A 17450-nucleotide genomic window follows, 5' to 3' on the forward strand; every position below is an offset into this window, starting at 1 on the left:
TCTCTCCCATGGATTGTAACCTACCCAAGGGCAGGGAGTACAAACCTATGTATACTTAGTGCCTAGCAGAAAAAGAAATACTTGTGGAGTGGATGAATGGGTTTCTGAATAGGGACCAAACAGGAAACTGAGAACTTGATAGGATTCTGGGTGATAGAATTCTGATGCCCGGACCTTATATGATTTCAGGAACAGATTACATGGATTAGGACATGTGGGCCTAATTTCATGGGTGACACAGAAAGAATTCTTAAACCTTATATGGGAAAGCAACCCACCAAAGAAACCCAGATTAAGATGGTAACAGTATTTATATCCTTCACGAAATTGTTGTACGATTTAGCCAACTAATTGTTGCTTAGTACATCTAGATATTTTTATTCATCCTAGGTTTCATGATTAACACCTCAATATTTGGAAGAGTTTTAGGGAACTGGGTCCTGAATGTCTTATGCTAACCTTCTCTTAGCTCCGTCTGTGCCCCAGGGGCCCACAGGCTGTGACAAAAAAGAGTTCTGCATAGAACATTTACACGCTTGACGTAGTACATGGCAGTTGCTAAGGCAGAAAGCCAGAGGTCATGAGCACTGGGCGAATTATGTGCGGTTCTTTGCAGCACTTTCCGGCTGTAATTGAACCATCCCCTCCTGGTCCTTCAGGTGCCATCAGGATGAGTTTTCGCAGACTTCAGGAAAATCCCTGAAGGGCCAAAGACACTTTCTTGGTGTTACCATCCTTATTTCAACTGAAGCTAAATGTTTGGCTCCTGAGTAGTTTAATAAGTGTCAAGAAAAAAGAGTATTCTAAGTTGAGAGTCCTTGCCCCCTTACCCGCAAATGCAAAGAAATCGATCTTTATTTATTGTCAGGGTAAAAGAAATGCATAATATTCAGAGTCATACGAGAAGTGGAAGTTCGGTTTTCCAACTTAAAGCCACAGCACATTTGTGATCTGTAGTTTTTTGCACCTGTTCTTCTGAAGGGGTGGTGGCATGGAATTCATGTTTTAGTAAGGAAAAAGTGCAGTGTCAGCATATGAGGCCACCTAAGATCCTTTGTGACAATAAGCAATGTCTAAACCTAGCAGCGGGATACACAATGCCTATCTGAACATGGAAACCTGGCTTCCTCTCACAAGTGACGATTATAAATTTCACTCAGACGATAAGAATGTCTGAAAGCTATGTCTCTGTCATAATCCACCCTTGTCTCAGATATTCTGTTGAATCTACAGGGCTTTTTTGTTTTTAGCAAGGAAATGGTTTTAATTCTTCTGCAAGTGGTACCCATAATACCAAGAGTACAGAGACCATTTAGTACTTGTGGCCTCAGCAAAGAGCCCAAGCACAGAATAAACAGTGATAAAAATTCCTTCTCTCGTTTTCTCATCTCCTAGTGTTGACTTAGTGGAGTGATGATACCCACCTGAGTGCCCTCTCTTTGCATTTTGGAGATCTAGCTTTTAGATCTGTCTGCAATTTGTCCTTTCTGGGCGTACTAAAAAATATTAGATTTCTAAAGCTAACCCTCACTAGAACACCCATTTCCATGCAAAATTCACTATAATACCAATGGCCACCACTGTTAGAGCTCTTACTACGGACCAAGCACTTGACATTTACTTCATTCAACTCTTATTACATTCTCTAATGTAGGTACTATTCCCATTTTACACATGAAAAATAGGTGTGAAGAGACTCAAGATTCCACAGTTGGTTAGGGGTGAGGCCTGGTTTCACACTCTGGTTTATCTGGCTCTGAAAAATGAGCGCTTGGCCACTACATGTTTCTGCCTTTTCCTTTCCCCCTCTGGATTAAAAGAGAAAAAGGAGAAAAAAACCCCAAAAACCCTAAACTCTTTTTTCACACAAGGATTGGTTTTTACTGCCATCCCTTCCTGTATTAAAATATAAAGTCTCTTTTGTCTCAGTGCCAAATATTCATTTTTTCAGTTTATCCTATTCATATTCAAAATGCACTTGATCTAGAAAAAGGGAAGTGTGCTCAATTTGATCTGTTTTAAGATTCCTGCCAAATTAAAATATGCCCACATTCAAAATGGTCAGATGTTCCTTCAGTTACTTATTTTCATAAGTTTAGTTTTTCTAAAGAAATAGTTTCCAACCTATGGATCTTAGTTTCGAGGAGCCCTTGGAGTTACTGTAAAAGGTGTGTGAATGGATTCTGAATTTGTGTCTCCCACATATAGGCATTGCTACTTTCCAAATATATGTATATGTTGTGATTGAGTAAATGTAAGTTAATTTAAAATTAAATTAATCATTAACCTGGCAGTAGCCTGTCATCAGTATGTAGCTCCCTAATCAGCAGATACTAAAAGTTAAAGGACTTTCAACAAGGGATTCTCATACTTAAGGTTAAAAACCGAGTTTCAAATGATTGGCTTTGAGATAATCACTAGAGACTTTCAAATGTTCACTTAAAGAGACTCAAGATATCCACTCAAAGTTAGAAATTTCATAGTCTTTGTAGAATATCTCCATTTTTGTTGGGCTCAACAGTTTGGGAGAGAACCAAAGGAATACAGGGCCTATGACTTCCTCAAATCAAGGTTACATTTATGCAGGGAAAAATGGGGCTTCAATTCAGTATTGAAAGGTTGATTGGCAAAATGTACTTGACATGACTTTCTGTTTTAACCATGATTTATCGCTTTGGGAGAACAACTGGTCGCCAAGTATGTGACCCCAAGTCTCCATTTCTTGCTCTTGTCAGAATACCTCAAAATCAGAAGGAAGAAAGCTTCCTTCACTCCCACCCCCGTTGGATGCTGTCCCCCCGTTGGTAGGGGACACAGCTTTTCTGTGCTGAAATACAAGTAGAGCAGAAGAACCTACCGTGGAGACCCTGTAGAAGTGGCCCTACCTAGAGACATGAATACCTATTATATGGGCTGCCAACTCTGGCTGCTCCCCTCCCTGGCTGGCCCTGGTCTGGGCTTCCACTCAGGCATGGAGGAAGGGGCCTGTCCTTTCCTCCCTAGTGTAAATCTTCTCAGGGGTCTCTTTCTGGCTTTGTGACAGCCTAGTCTCAGCCAAGTGGTGGAGTAAATACTCCTTATTTGAGTTAGCAGGCAATATAGATTCTTCAGCTTATCATTCATTAGAAATTATAAAATATACATTTCAATCTTGCTCTCTGATATTATGACTAGACTAGAGATGGATGTGTGGGCGTGCATCTCACAATTCTCCCTTTCTCCGGACCTGAGTGGTAATTCGATTTGTATCTGGTATATATAAGTGCATATACATAACGCTGTTCTTAATGTCAGTTTGCCCACCTCTAGAAATACTGTTCTTCCAGGGTAACCAAGCTTATTGGAACATATATAAAAGAGTAAATAGACTCTAAAAGAGGGGTCAAGGAATTGTCTCAGGAAGAAAGGGGATGAACTTTGGCCTGATTTATTTTTATGTCTTAGATGTCTTTTCGGTTTTCTTCTAGCTCCCTGGTTGTTGTATTCTGAAGAATGAAGTGATCAGATACATGAGGTATAGTTTAAGTGTTACTATATTTTTGAAAGCATAGTTAGGTCTATTTTCTCAATTGTTGACAAGGTCAAGGAAATAATACAATGTGTGTGTGAATTCTAAGGTCAGGTGGACCACATTTCATCACAATTAAGAGTTACTGGAGTAAAGTTTGTGGGGTAGAAGATGACAGTTTTATCTATCTGTACCATCTAACACTGAAATGTAGTAGATATAGAGTTGATCTCATGGTAGGCTTTCTGAAGGCAAAATGTTTCCTAAAGTTTCTATTCAGAAAAATAATTTTTTGCAATTGAATGGACTTATGGCTGTGAAAACATTAATTTTACATTTCTGGTCTTTACTCCTTATTTTAAGATATAAGTAGCATCTGTTCTATAATAAAATAAATTGATCTTTTTTTTGCTATAGAAAAAGTAATTCCATATATCTTAAGTGGTAGGTAGTTTCTCTTCTATAATAAAATAGATATATTTTTGCATTTTTATTCAACTTGAAAAACAAGTATAAATCTTTAGAACTGACTCCTAAACCAAAACACTTTTTTTTTTTTTTTTTTTTTTTTGGGGTACGCAGGCCTCTCTCACTGTTGTGGCCTCTCCTGTTGCGGAGCACAGGCTCTGGACGCGCAGGCTCAGCGACCATGGCTCACGGGCCCAGCCGCTACGCGGCATGTGGGATCTTCCTGGACGGGGGCACGAACCCGTGTCCCCTGCATCGGTAGGCAGACTCTCAACCACTGCGCCACCAGGGAAGCCCCCAAACACTTTTTAATGAAAAGTTGTCAACTGTGGTAGTTTACAAGGACACATTGCAGTAGTTAACAAGGACACAATTGCAGGTGTCTTTATGTTCCAGCATATAAGCTTAGTTTGAGCATTCTTACTGTCATGTCACTGCTCTTCCCTGTAACCCTGATAGATCATCCCTATAAATATCTCTTGGGGTGAAAAGTAATTTAATCTGTGGATCTGTATATTACCTCCTCATGAACATGCTATCAATTGTGCCAGAGTGCTTTCATGATATGCACTGAACTGAAACCATCAAACCTATTTCATTGAGGATTGTTAGTTAGACCATAATCTTTGGTCTCAACTCTGTCATTAAATTTTGCTGAAAGGTTGTTCACTTATGCATGGAAAAAAAGCTAAGTTTGTGATTTGGTCTCAAAAGATCCTCTGCTTATAGGCCTGGGTGATTCCTGGGAACTTGAATATTCATTTTATCTTGAGGTTGACCCAATTAGAACCCAGATTATGATCCCATAAAATGGCAGAACTCTCACCACTTCCCAAATGATCTGGGAACTCAGAGCCAGGAGAACACAGCTCACCCTTTATCACCAACACAGTGGATAACGCTGAAATGATCTCTCCTCGCCAGTTCTCTTCTAATTCATCGCCAGTAAGCTTAGTTGAAAATTGTCTACAGCCCTCAGATATGGGTTTATTAAGAGGTGGTCTGAAAAGGATACTGTGAAGCATAAATACGGACAGGCAATTCAAGACAACATGGTTAATAAAAAATGAGATAATTTACATAATTTTCTTGATGCTTTTAATTAAATAGTCCTCAAGAGAGAGGGCTTGAGGCCTTATTGAAAGAGCCCAAGGCTCTTTTCCACTAACCAGTGTGTAATCTGGGGCCAACTGTTTAACCTCTCTGACCTTGGTTACTATGCTAGTTAAATGGGCATGATAGAAATTGCTCCATCTCAGGGATGTTAGGATAAAATGTGATGATAAATGTGAATGTACTTTTCAAAGTAAAAAGGGCACTATATATACAACTGCTCGGTCTCAGAGAATTGCAAGTTACATATATTTTTCCATTTAAACTGTATTTTTATGTATTATGTTGAGATATTATGGCCCAGAACGTAACTGTTTTATCAGCTGGTATGTGGGGTATGTATTTACATTTTATAGAAATTATATAGGGGAGGATGAAGTGGTTTGGGTAGCTACTAAATCTTCACTATGTCTCTGTTAAGTGTTCTGATCCTGTTTATGTAAGTTGCTGGTAATCATTTGTGTAAGTTATGTTATAAATTATACTTTATGACTCTGGTGAATATTTATTTTAGATACAAAATAGTTCAATTTTTTTATGATGAAAAGACTAATTAATTCAACCACAAAAATATCACTTAATCTTTAGTGGGAAAATTAGCTAGCTGTAAACCAAAACATTTGGTTTCATTGCATAAGGGTCCAACATTAAATTTAGCTTTAATATAAATGGCAAAATTGTAATAATGATAATACCCTTATTCTTAAACTCTGTAAATTTGTTGTCTTTCACTACCAGCAGAGGGAGCCCTGAGAATTAGATTGTGCCAAGATGGCTTTGTTAATTCTTCTGTGTTTACACATTTAGCTCATAATAAAGAAATAAAAATCCATCACAGATTAATGAAAAGTCATCATTCTTGGACTAGGCTGTAGATTACAATTTGATTTGAATACTGATTATAATGAGCTTTAATAGACTAGGAATATCTACAGCCTGCCTCTGCTCATCCTATCAAGGCATCAGTTACAAACTTCCACAATCTATCAAAGTTCAGTAATGATATCAAAATGCGCAGCTTCACAGGACATCAGAAAGGATGCACTCTCAAAACATAATTTTATCAAATACCCTGCAACAGTATTACGAATTGCTCTCATTGACTACATAACGTCCACATGAGAAATGGAAAACACACATATGATGTAATCAGTTTTTCCTCATTTAAACATATTTATTACTTAAATTTTATTACTTTTAAAAATAGGAAATAGACCAAAGTAATCTGAATGGAAAACAAATGATGAAGTCCCAGCATTTATGGTTCAACGAAAAGCTTATTTACAGCATCTCACTGAAAAATAAAAGTTCTTCCAAACTTCAAGTATAACCTATTTATCAGAGAGCATATTTGCATTGCTTTATTGCCCTTAATTAGATAAGAGTGCAATGCAATTGTATATTTTATGCACCTGTGACTAAACGAACCTGCTGAAAATTGAGACTGCAGTAACTGCATTTTAATATTACACAAACTCATTTTAATAATGGTATTTTAATACTGGCATAACTGCTAACCTAATATCAAGAAGTTTCTTTGTGTCAAGACATTTACAAGCATGGGTCTTCGTCTTCAAGGAGCTTATCTATTACGGTTGGAAATCCAATAGTGATTGAATCCCTTTTTCATGCTAAGGAATTTACATTAGCAAACACTTACTGAGTACCCATTAGGAGCCAGGCATGGTACTGAGTGCAGAGGTACAAACGTGAATAAGACAGCAATCAAGAGGCCAACACTGCCGAACTAGTCAAGGACTGCAAGGCAAGGTGGTACATACTGCAGTACAATAATAAAGGCAACACACTGCTGGGCTTTGAAATTACTGAAGGCAGAGAACTTATCTAAATCTTTGTAACCCCAATACCAAGCACAGTGTTTTGCATATGGTTACCGTTCAACAAATATATATTGAATTCATTAATTAACAACATGTGAAGTGTTTTAGTAAAGCATCTTTTTGGTAAATAAGTTACTTTAATATTTCCTACTACTTCCTCTTCCCATCACTCCAGTCTTTCTTCCCCTCATTCTCACAACTTATGGGATAGCCATGCTTTCCTCTCATGTAGCACAGCAGTTGGGTCACATAATTGATGCTTGATTATTTGCTATTCCCCTGGCTTTTTTATTTGCTATCCTCTACCCTGTGATACCTTGGAATACGTGAGATGTATGTGATAATAATAACCCCTTTTCCCCCCAAAATCCCTACAACAATGACAGCAGTGATGGGCATTTGGCTAAGTACCACATATGCATTATCTCACTTGAGCCTTCAAATAACTCTCACTATTCCTATTTTTAGAAAAGATCTTATGCACAGAAAAATAATGTTCTTCAGGTCACAGGGCTGGTAACTGGTGGAGGTCAGATATGAATCTAGGACTCTGACAATAGCCTTCCTGCTCTGAATAACTGCACTATATTGTCTATTTAGATTGTCAGAGGCAATTTGAATCAGTAGTGGAAATACTTTCTTGGAAGACCTAGTATACTTCCTCTGAGAATACTACAAATAAATGGGTTTTAATGTATCAGATATAAGTTTTTAAAATTATATTGTGAATACAGTAAAATACTTAGGTTACAGAAGCATAAATGAATCAATAACTGATAATGTTTTCTCAGCAACATTTTTTTTTTTGGTTGCACTGTGCGGCTTGTAGGATCTTAGTTCCCCAACCAGGGATAGAACCCCTGCCCTCTGCAGTGAAAGCACCGAGTCCTAACCACTAGACATCCAGAGAATTCCCAACAAGTTTCTTTTAAAACTGAAGAACTAGGGTTCGATTTCTGTAATAATCAAAACACCTTAAAATGTATCTTCACATGCTAGGCATAGAATAGTGAAATCCATTTATGTTTTTTTCTTTCCTGTTTATTTCATCATTAAAGGCCCAATAAAGGAAAGTATTTACCACCTGGAGAGAATGTTAGCACTGATGTTTAGCATTCAGCACAATCACGTAGATTCCATAAACAGAAATAGCTCCAGCCTCCAACTGGAATAACAGAGTAGATATTTTAAAACCATCTTTTTTCACACATTATAAATTGTTACTCATGAGGTAGAAATATTCAGTATGAAGTAGTATGTGAAAGCAGTAAGTACTTAGTTAACCATTCTCTAGGAGGATTTTTCAGTTACCTAAATTTTGTTTCTGCTTCATTTTTTTTAATTTAAAAAAGGAAGATAAGGGGAAATAAATCAGAAGATATATTTAAAGCAACTTTCTGCTACCTTCCAAAGATTTGGTCAGCCAAACTCCTAGACCTGCAAGCACTGTCCAACATAGTAGCCAGTAGCCACATGAGGCTGTCAAGTACTTGAGATATGACTAGTTCAAATTGAGACTTGCTAAAGTTTGAAATACATACTAGATTTTTGGAAACTGAACATAGATGAAAAAGAGTATCTCAGTAATAATTTTTTATATTGATTAAAGTCTGGGGCAGTGAGCTTGGCGGTCTGCGGATCTGTTTCTTGCTTCAACAGTATTTGGACAGAACAGGCCCAGGGACGCCCTTTGCTCCAGCCTCCGACCAAGCTCCAACCTTTTTCCAGTCGCAGCCTTCAGAACCAACCACTGAGCTATCCTCGGCCACTGGGACCAACCAACACCATTTTTTGAGCTTAGCGCCTTATTACCAATCAACCATGAGCTCCCAGATTCGTCAGAATTATTCCACCGAGGTGGAGGTCACCGTCCACGGCCTGGGCAACCTGCATCTGCAGGCCTTCAACACCTACCTCTCTCCGGGCTCCTATTTCCACCGAGACGACGTAGCTCTGGAGAGCGTGGGCCACTTTTTCCAAGAATTGGCCGAGGAGAAGCGCGAGGGTGCCCAGCCCAGCCTTGAAAATGCAAAGCCAGCGGGGCGGCCCCCTTCCTGGACGTGCAGAAGCCACCCCAAGATGAGTGGGGTAAAACCCAGGACTCTGTGGAAGCTGCCCGCCAGACACCCCGCTCTGTGACTTCCCGGAGAGCCGCGACCTGGCTGAGCAGCTGAAACTCACCGAGAAGATGAGGACCACGTGACTCACCTCTGCAAGCTGGTTGGTCCCCAGGCTGGGCTGGGCGAGTTCTCTTCCTAACACTCACCCGCAGGCATGGCTAGGGCCTCCTGGAGCCCAGCTGTTACCAACGAGGGTTCTTGGACTCTTTAATCAATAGAAATTGATAAGAGGCCAGAGGGGGAATTTAGGCAAGGCTTTACTGGGACTCGTGCTGCAGCATGAGGGAGGAAAAGCAACAGGTGCCCTCGCTAGTTCCTGGGAATAGGGAGGGTGCGTTGCTCTGGTCCCTTAAATGGGGTGAGGGTAGGGGTAGATCGGTGGGTGGGCTGGAGGGGCGGCTTAGGTGGTGTGCCCATCCCTTTGGTGGTGCTGTGAGCAGGGATCATGCCTAGTATTCTGCTTTTGCTCCCCACACCTCTGAAGTGTCAGTTGGGTTTTAAAGTTTGAAATACATACTAGATTTTTGGAAACTGAACATAGATGAAAAAGAGTATCTCAGTAATAATTTTTTATATTGATTAAAGTCTGGGGCAGTGAGCTTGGCGGTCTGCGGATCTGTTTCTTGCTTCAACAGTATTTGGACAGAACAGGCCCAGGGACGCCCTTTGCTCCAGCCTCCGACCAAGCTCCAACCTTTTTCCAGTCGCAGCCTTCAGAACCAACCACTGAGCTATCCTCGGCCACTGGGACCAACCAACACCATTTTTTGAGCTTAGCGCCTTATTACCAATCAACCATGAGCTCCCAGATTCGTCAGAATTATTCCACCGAGGTGGAGGTCACCGTCCACGGCCTGGGCAACCTGCATCTGCAGGCCTTCAACACCTACCTCTCTCCGGGCTCCTATTTCCACCGAGACGACGTAGCTCTGGAGAGCGTGGGCCACTTTTTCCAAGAATTGGCCGAGGAGAAGCGCGAGGGTGCCCAGCCCAGCCTTGAAAATGCAAAGCCAGCGGGGCGGCCCCCTTCCTGGACGTGCAGAAGCCACCCCAAGATGAGTGGGGTAAAACCCAGGACTCTGTGGAAGCTGCCCGCCAGACACCCCGCTCTGTGACTTCCCGGAGAGCCGCGACCTGGCTGAGCAGCTGAAACTCACCGAGAAGATGAGGACCACGTGACTCACCTCTGCAAGCTGGTTGGTCCCCAGGCTGGGCTGGGCGAGTTCTCTTCCTAACACTCACCCGCAGGCATGGCTAGGGCCTCCTGGAGCCCAGCTGTTACCAACGAGGGTTCTTGGACTCTTTAATCAATAGAAATTGATAAGAGGCCAGAGGGGGAATTTAGGCAAGGCTTTACTGGGACTCGTGCTGCAGCATGAGGGAGGAAAAGCAACAGGTGCCCTCGCTAGTTCCTGGGAATAGGGAGGGTGCGTTGCTCTGGTCCCTTAAATGGGGTGAGGGTAGGGGTAGATCGGTGGGTGGGCTGGAGGGGCGGCTTAGGTGGTGTGCCCATCCCTTTGGTGGTGCTGTGAGCAGGGATCATGCCTAGTATTCTGCTTTTGCTCCCCACACCTCTGAAGTGTCAGTTGGGTTTTGGCCTTTTTGTATCTCTTTGTTCATAATTTGCCCCAACTGTGCAAGCAGGCAGTTATTTTTAGTCCCTTATAGTTTCTTTGTTATTCTGTTGCTGGAGGAGACATTTGTCCAGGTGCAAGCACTCCAGTAAAGGGTCCCAGGTCCCAGCCTGTCCCACAGCGGCCTCTGAGGAGTCCTCTGGTGTCAAGGCTTCTGCCTGAAGTTCGTAGCTGCTAGGCAGCTTTGTAAGCACCCTGGAGCCCTCTCCCAAGCCTTGGGCCAAATGGGAACAGTAAAGCTTTTTGCAGCCGAAAAAAAAAAGGCTGAAAATATTTTAGATATAAGTTCAATAAAATTGTATTATTAAAATGAATTTCACCTGTTTCTTGTTACTTTTTAAAAATGTGGTTACTAGAAGATTTAAAATTACCTATATAACTTGCATTATATTTCTATTGGACGACACTGTCCTGGGCTTTTACTTTGGGACATCATTGTTCCCAGTGAAACAACTGACCATTAATAACAGCCAGATCCTTAATCACAGAATTAAAACTTAATTCAAAACACTTCTGAATGGATGAATTGTATGGTATGTGAATCAAAGTTAAGAAAATTATGCTAAATAAATTAGAAAACTCCTTTCTAATCTGCATACTGCTGCATTATATGTCATGGTGAAAAATTAAAAACAACCCAAATGTCCAAATAGAGGAGTGACTAAATAATTAATGGCATAGTTTCATCATAGAATTCAGATATTAAAATGAAGAGTGTAGGCAAACTCTTGACAGAGTTTGTAATAATGAGAAAATTCCTGTTTTCTATGATTAAATGGAAAAAAAACCCAATATATATTATTTGCATCAGACCATAACAGTTAAAAATGCCTAGAAAATAAAAACTAGAGGGAAATACTAGCCCCAAAATATTAGTAATGTTTGGGCTGTGGGCTATGTGAAAATTTTTCCTCCTCACACTTTTCTTATTTTCCATATTTTCTATAATCATCAATTTTAAAATTGAGAATATTTTATTAAAAATACCAATAAATCCTAATTTTAAGCCCATTTTTACATTTTAATTTCCAAGAAAGGAGAGTAGAATAATAGACTTTTACAAAATTTAAAAACAGAAGTTGTAACGAAGGTAGAATATCTGTTTGAAATCTTCAATAAGCCTTCAGTTAACCAAAATATTAATTATCCCAGTAGTTAAGTACCACTGTCCTTGTTATAGAAACATGAAGAACAGTTCACCAAACTGAGGTGAAAATGGAGTCAACTAAGGGCTGGTGCAGTGTTGTTGACTGTTAACTTTACTCTGTTGATTGAGACCATGTAACACAAATTCCACCAACTATTTTCTTTTTTTTTGGTAGTATTATTATTAAATGCACTTATTTTTTACTTTTATTGAGATGTAACTGACATATAGCACTGTAGAAGGTTAAGGTGTTCAGCATGATGATTTGACATATATCGTGAAATGATTATTACAATAAGTTTAGTTGACATCCATCGTCTCATACAGATTTAGAAAAACAAGTGTTTTTTTCCTTGTGATGAGAATTGTCAGGATCTACTCTCTTATCAACTTTCCTATATGTCATACAACAGTGTTGACTGTAGTCATCATGTTGTACATTACATCCCTAGCACGTATTTATCTTATGACTGGAATCTTGACCACCTTGCTCCAATTCCACCTCTCCCCACCCTTTATCAACTATTTTCATTTTCTTGAAGTTTTCTTTTCTTCCCGTAGCTGAAGTCTGGAAAGAATAAAATTCCTTGCTCCTTCCCAAAGTGAACTTTTCTATGTTGCTCTCTTTCGGCTGCTAATTGGTCATATATTCACAAACATGTTCAAGTCCCGCCCCCGCCTTTTCTAAAGAAGCCTTTCCTGGGCGTCGCATTTAGGCTTCCACTTCAGGTTCTCCTCTCTCTCCTCCCCCTAATTACCCACGGCCTCCATTTTCTTTCCCACTTAGCAGTCTGGGTAGCTGTGACCCTAGTAAAAGAGCTCTCTGTAATATTTATTATCTGCTCTCACCAAGCCCTGTGACCTCTCTTTGCAGTCTGCAGTAGGATTCTAGACAACTAGCAGTCCCCTGCCCCGTTCAGGCTGCTGCCTCTGCCCTCAGTGCCTTGTCATCTACTGCCCATTAAAGATTTACCCAACCTTCGGCCCCAGCTGGTAGCCCACTTCCCGCCAGAGATTTCTCAGATTTTGAGAGGCAAAAATAATTCTCACTCAGTCCTATGTGAGTGGAGGGCACGGGCTGGGTCTCATTCACCTTGTTCCTACTCAGCAGAAAGTTTTCCACACAGTAGATAGTGCTCGATACATGCTCACAGCGTTGGAGGGGCTGAAAAGACAAGGGGTGCTGAGCTTTTTCATCTCCTCTTAGTGGTGTGCAGAGACTTTTCACAGCAGTTGGGGATTTCTGACTATCCCTAAAATAGAATTTTAGAGCTAAGAAAGAGCTGATCTAAATTTCTCACTTATAGATGATGAACCCAAGGCCCAGTGGCATTGAGGCCAGACACATAGTTGGTCTCCAACAGAACCAGAACTAAAATGCAGGCCATCTGGCTCCCAAGTCAAATCACTACTCACCTTTCCCTGCCTATCTTGTACTTCCTTTTTGTTGTTATTGTTGTCTTCTCTCATTTATAACCTTGTACGTATTAGGCATTCCACAAATATTTGCTATACAGACCAAGATTTCATGATCCTCACAATAATGTGAGTGATGTAGACAGGAATAATGTTATAAGACCCATTTTACAGACAAGGAAACTGAGGCACAGAATGGCTAAGAGGTAGTGCTTTTGGACAAGTTGTTTAAAAATCTCTCCAGGCCAGTGCTCTTCCCAGTCCATTCCATACTGGGGACAGGAGATTCAGCAGAGTCCATGCTTAGTGGCAGGAGGTAACAAAGAAGTAGGTTTTGGGAAGGTGGGTCTTCATTTTGTAATGGACACACTTCTCCCTTTAATCTTCATAGTGTTGCCGTGGTCAAAGACATGGGTGGGTTTTTCTGTGAACTGCTTCAGCTAACCGCCAAGGTCTCCTAGAAGTTGAGGGAAGCAGGGGAAAAAGGAAACTAGGAGTCTGACTCCCCCTTGTCGCCCTCCAATACTCAAAAGTGTCCGTGTGTCCATGATGAATAGCTGAGGCTGCTCCACCTTCTTCTTCCGAGTTTCCTAAGGTTCCCAGAAGCAGCAGCTGCATCTCTTTCCTGCTCAGTTGAGAACTCCTTGTGGAGTTCCTACTTCAATGTTCTCTGATGAACTTCTGTTTATAGCATTTACGATAGAAATGAACGATGAAGTTCTCAATATTGAGGGTCCTTTAAAGGCATGTTTAATAGAGAATGGGCTCCAGAACCATTCTACTGTTTTTGAATCGCACCTTGATCATCTCCTCTTTGGTGACTATGGGCAAATTTCTCAACATCTCTGTGCCTTAGTGCCTTCATTTGTGAAATGAGAGTAACAGTACCTTCCTTATAGGATTGTTGTAAGCATTAAATGATATAAAGGATGTGAAGTGCTTAGAACAGTGTCTGGCATATGCATTCACACACACACATATACATATACACATACACATATATAAGCGCTCATCAAATGTCCTACAGTATTTCTATTATCATAGAACCACCTATTGCCTTCACAGGTAGTGAAATCTTCATTTCTTTTTCTTTTTTTTCCAATCTTGTACTTTAATTGCCTAAAAATTTCAGAACTTTTTGTGTCCTCACTGAAGCCTCTCAAGAAGGAATAAAAATAATCTACTGTGGACACTACTGCCCTCCCTGGTTTGGGCACCCAAAATTTTAATTCACACTGAATATTCCTTTTGTAGCAAATAGGGTGACTAGCTGTCCTGATCTGCCTGGGACTAAGGAGTTTCCCAGGACGTGGGACTTTCAGGGCTGAAGGAAAAAGTCTCAGGGAAACTGGGACAATCGGTCATCCCAGTAACAAAAGTTCTACTAAACACTTTAGTCTCCTACCTTATATAAATGGCAGCCCTGTGAATAGGCATTCGCATTCCAATTCTACAGATAAGGAAAACCGAGGCATAAAGGCATTAAATGATTTGTCCAAGGACATGTAGATTATAAATGGCAGGGCAAGATTTAACCTTACATGTGTTTAGCTATAAACTCATGATCATTCCACTACTTTCCAATGTGGAAGTATGGGTGCTTTACAGCTGTTAACATCTGCACAGGGAAAGATAACCCTGTGAAAGACTGAGCTTAACAACTGACTTATTATGGGCTAGTTTCTTTGAGGTCTTGCTAATTTGCATGATTGACACATAGGAGAAGAAAAGCAGCTGCTTAAAATGCATAAATTATTTGAAAGTGATAATGAACCAGGTAAAATTTAACTTATGCAATCTCAGTCCATTTAGTCTTCCCTTCCTGGAGTGGGAGGTGGGGTGGATGAGAGACAAATATGACATGTATTTACATGTCTAGAAAATATGAATCCAGTTAAGTTTATTAAGCTAAGTTTGAATCAAAGTAGTACACTACAGTCAAACTAGTATAGAAGAAAATTAGGAGAAATATTAGTAGTTTGATAGTAGTTGGATTAGTAACTTGATAAATTAGATAGTTTGATAAAGTAGAGCTTGGTTTTCTTCTTTTCTGTACTTTTGAGATCAATTTATTGATTCATTCTTTTCCTTCTTTAGGAAAAAGCAGTAATTATAATTAAATACTGTTTTAAAAATTAAATGCTTAAATTTTATATTTATAAAAAGATAATAACAGTCAAATGTTTTTTTATAAAAAAAGCGTAACAGGCTATTCAGTGAAAAGTCTCCCTTCTACCCTCAAGCTACACCACAAAGTTGTTTCCCTCAACAGAACCAACCACAGATATTCATTCTGTGTATGTCCCTTTAGAGCTAATTAATCATCCACAAGCTAGTACAAGTTTATATTCCTCCTCCTTCCACAAACATGGTAGCATGTGAAGGACATTATTCTGCACGTGAATATCCTTTTAAACATAGTAACACATCTGAGAGATCTTTCTCTATCAACACATAAAGACTGTCCTTATTCTGTTTTATGGCCACATAATATTCCACTCTATGAATCTGCCATATTTACTTAACTAGTTTCCTGTTGACGGTACATACATCACTTAAGCAACTTTAAATTTATTGAATAAGTAATACATTCACATGTTCATTATATGTATATAAATAATTTATATATATAAAATATATAATGATATTTATATAAAGATATTTTTATAAATAGCTTGCATTCATTAATGTCTTCCATCCACCCCAGTACCCCCACCTTACCACAAATACGCCCAGGTAAAAACGTTATTAGTTTTAGATATAGCTTTCAGAGTTTCCTTATTGATATAGAAGTAAATACAAATGTATGTGCTTAATTTTCTTCCGATTATATGTAAAAAGTAGACTGGTATATACAAAATATCCTGCAGTTTGCTTTGTTCACTCAATAAAATATCTTGGAGAATTTTTCATATCAGTACACAGCAAGCTTCCTCATCTTTTAACAATTTATTTAACAATTGCATAATCTTCTGTTGTGTGGATATACCATATTTTATTCAACTGGTCCTCTATTAATTCATGGTCATCAAATACTATTCTGCCTGTTCAAATGCCCTGTGGCTCAATGTCCTGTGACTATCGTCTGGCATAGAGAGAATTTGATAACTTAAGTTTACGATTAAGTGCTCAACTGCTTCTTTACTTTCACTGAGTTTTTCACATTAAGGGTTAAATATCCACGCTGATCTATTTGTTATTCTGCACATGGCAGAACCTTCTTACCTTAAGCACCATAAATAGTCTCTCTGAATATCACTGAAACGCTGTTGCTATCACAATGAGGAATTACAGAAAATGTTGCAGCAATTATTACATTACTCTTCCCTATTGATTGAGCTGTTGCAGAAGATACCAGACGTGAGTGTTTCGAGGGTGCCTGACAATACCCGAGGAATTTGTTCTTAATCATTTTTGTTTTTTGGGGTGTGGAGAGAGTGAAGCCTTCAATGTTCATTGATTTTTAAAGTGTTCCCTGACCATGATCCAAAATGATAATTCCTAATGATCCCTAATTAATTACTTCAAGAGCTAGAGTTTTACATCATTAAATAATACAGAATATGTACAAACCTGCTTTTAGTTTGTTTTGGTGGAAACAATTTGCATATCACATACAATACTATAAAGTCCTTCATATGCAAGAGACATTATTAGAAGGCTTTTATTAAAAAAGCTAAACATAAATTACGGTAAGGTAGCTTTGGTTGTAAGTTGGTTTAAACGGAAACAATCCAGTGGGGGGAAAATTAATCTACTTTTCTAAAATAGAGGCATGTTTTGCAACGAAACAGGGCAGACTCGTTGCTGTTTTACAGAGCGTCTTTAATTCTAATGCATACTTACTACAGCGGTAATAGTGTCTATCGAACATAGCTTGGCAGCATAAAGTAAAAAGAAATGGCATTGAACTATAGCAACAATTATTTAGTTTTCACATAAGGATGGGTTTCTGGGGTGTAAACTTTGTTACTCAAGAGATCTCATAGATTTAAAATTTTATTTTAAAGAATAAGGATTTAGGCTTCAGAGATAGTGTGACATTTTGGCATCTGATGGGCAAGTTAGTATAGTGGTTAAGAGCATGGGCTGTTATATTGTCCGCAATACTGTCCATAACTGTGGAATTCATAGCCAACACGGGTATGAATTCCAGCTCCAGAATTTTGTTATCTCCAGGTAAATCACTGCGCCTCTGCTTCC

The 17450-nt window shown here is 39.5% G+C and overlaps 2 pseudogenes; both read left to right on the top strand.

Annotated features, from left to right (window-relative positions):
* The first annotated feature begins 8751 nt into the window (after positions 1-8751).
* On the top strand, positions 8752-9821 carry LOC112391487 (ferritin light chain pseudogene; annotated as a pseudogene).
* A 26-nt stretch (positions 9822-9847) lies between these two features.
* On the top strand, positions 9848-10285 carry LOC112391488 (ferritin light chain pseudogene; annotated as a pseudogene).
* Positions 10286-17450: the final 7165 nt, after the last annotated feature.

This window comes from Neophocaena asiaeorientalis, unplaced genomic scaffold (genome assembly GCF_003031525.2).
Source record: "Neophocaena asiaeorientalis asiaeorientalis breed wild unplaced genomic scaffold, Neophocaena_asiaeorientalis_V1.1 scaffold96, whole genome shotgun sequence".
NCBI lineage: Eukaryota > Metazoa > Chordata > Mammalia > Artiodactyla > Phocoenidae > Neophocaena > Neophocaena asiaeorientalis.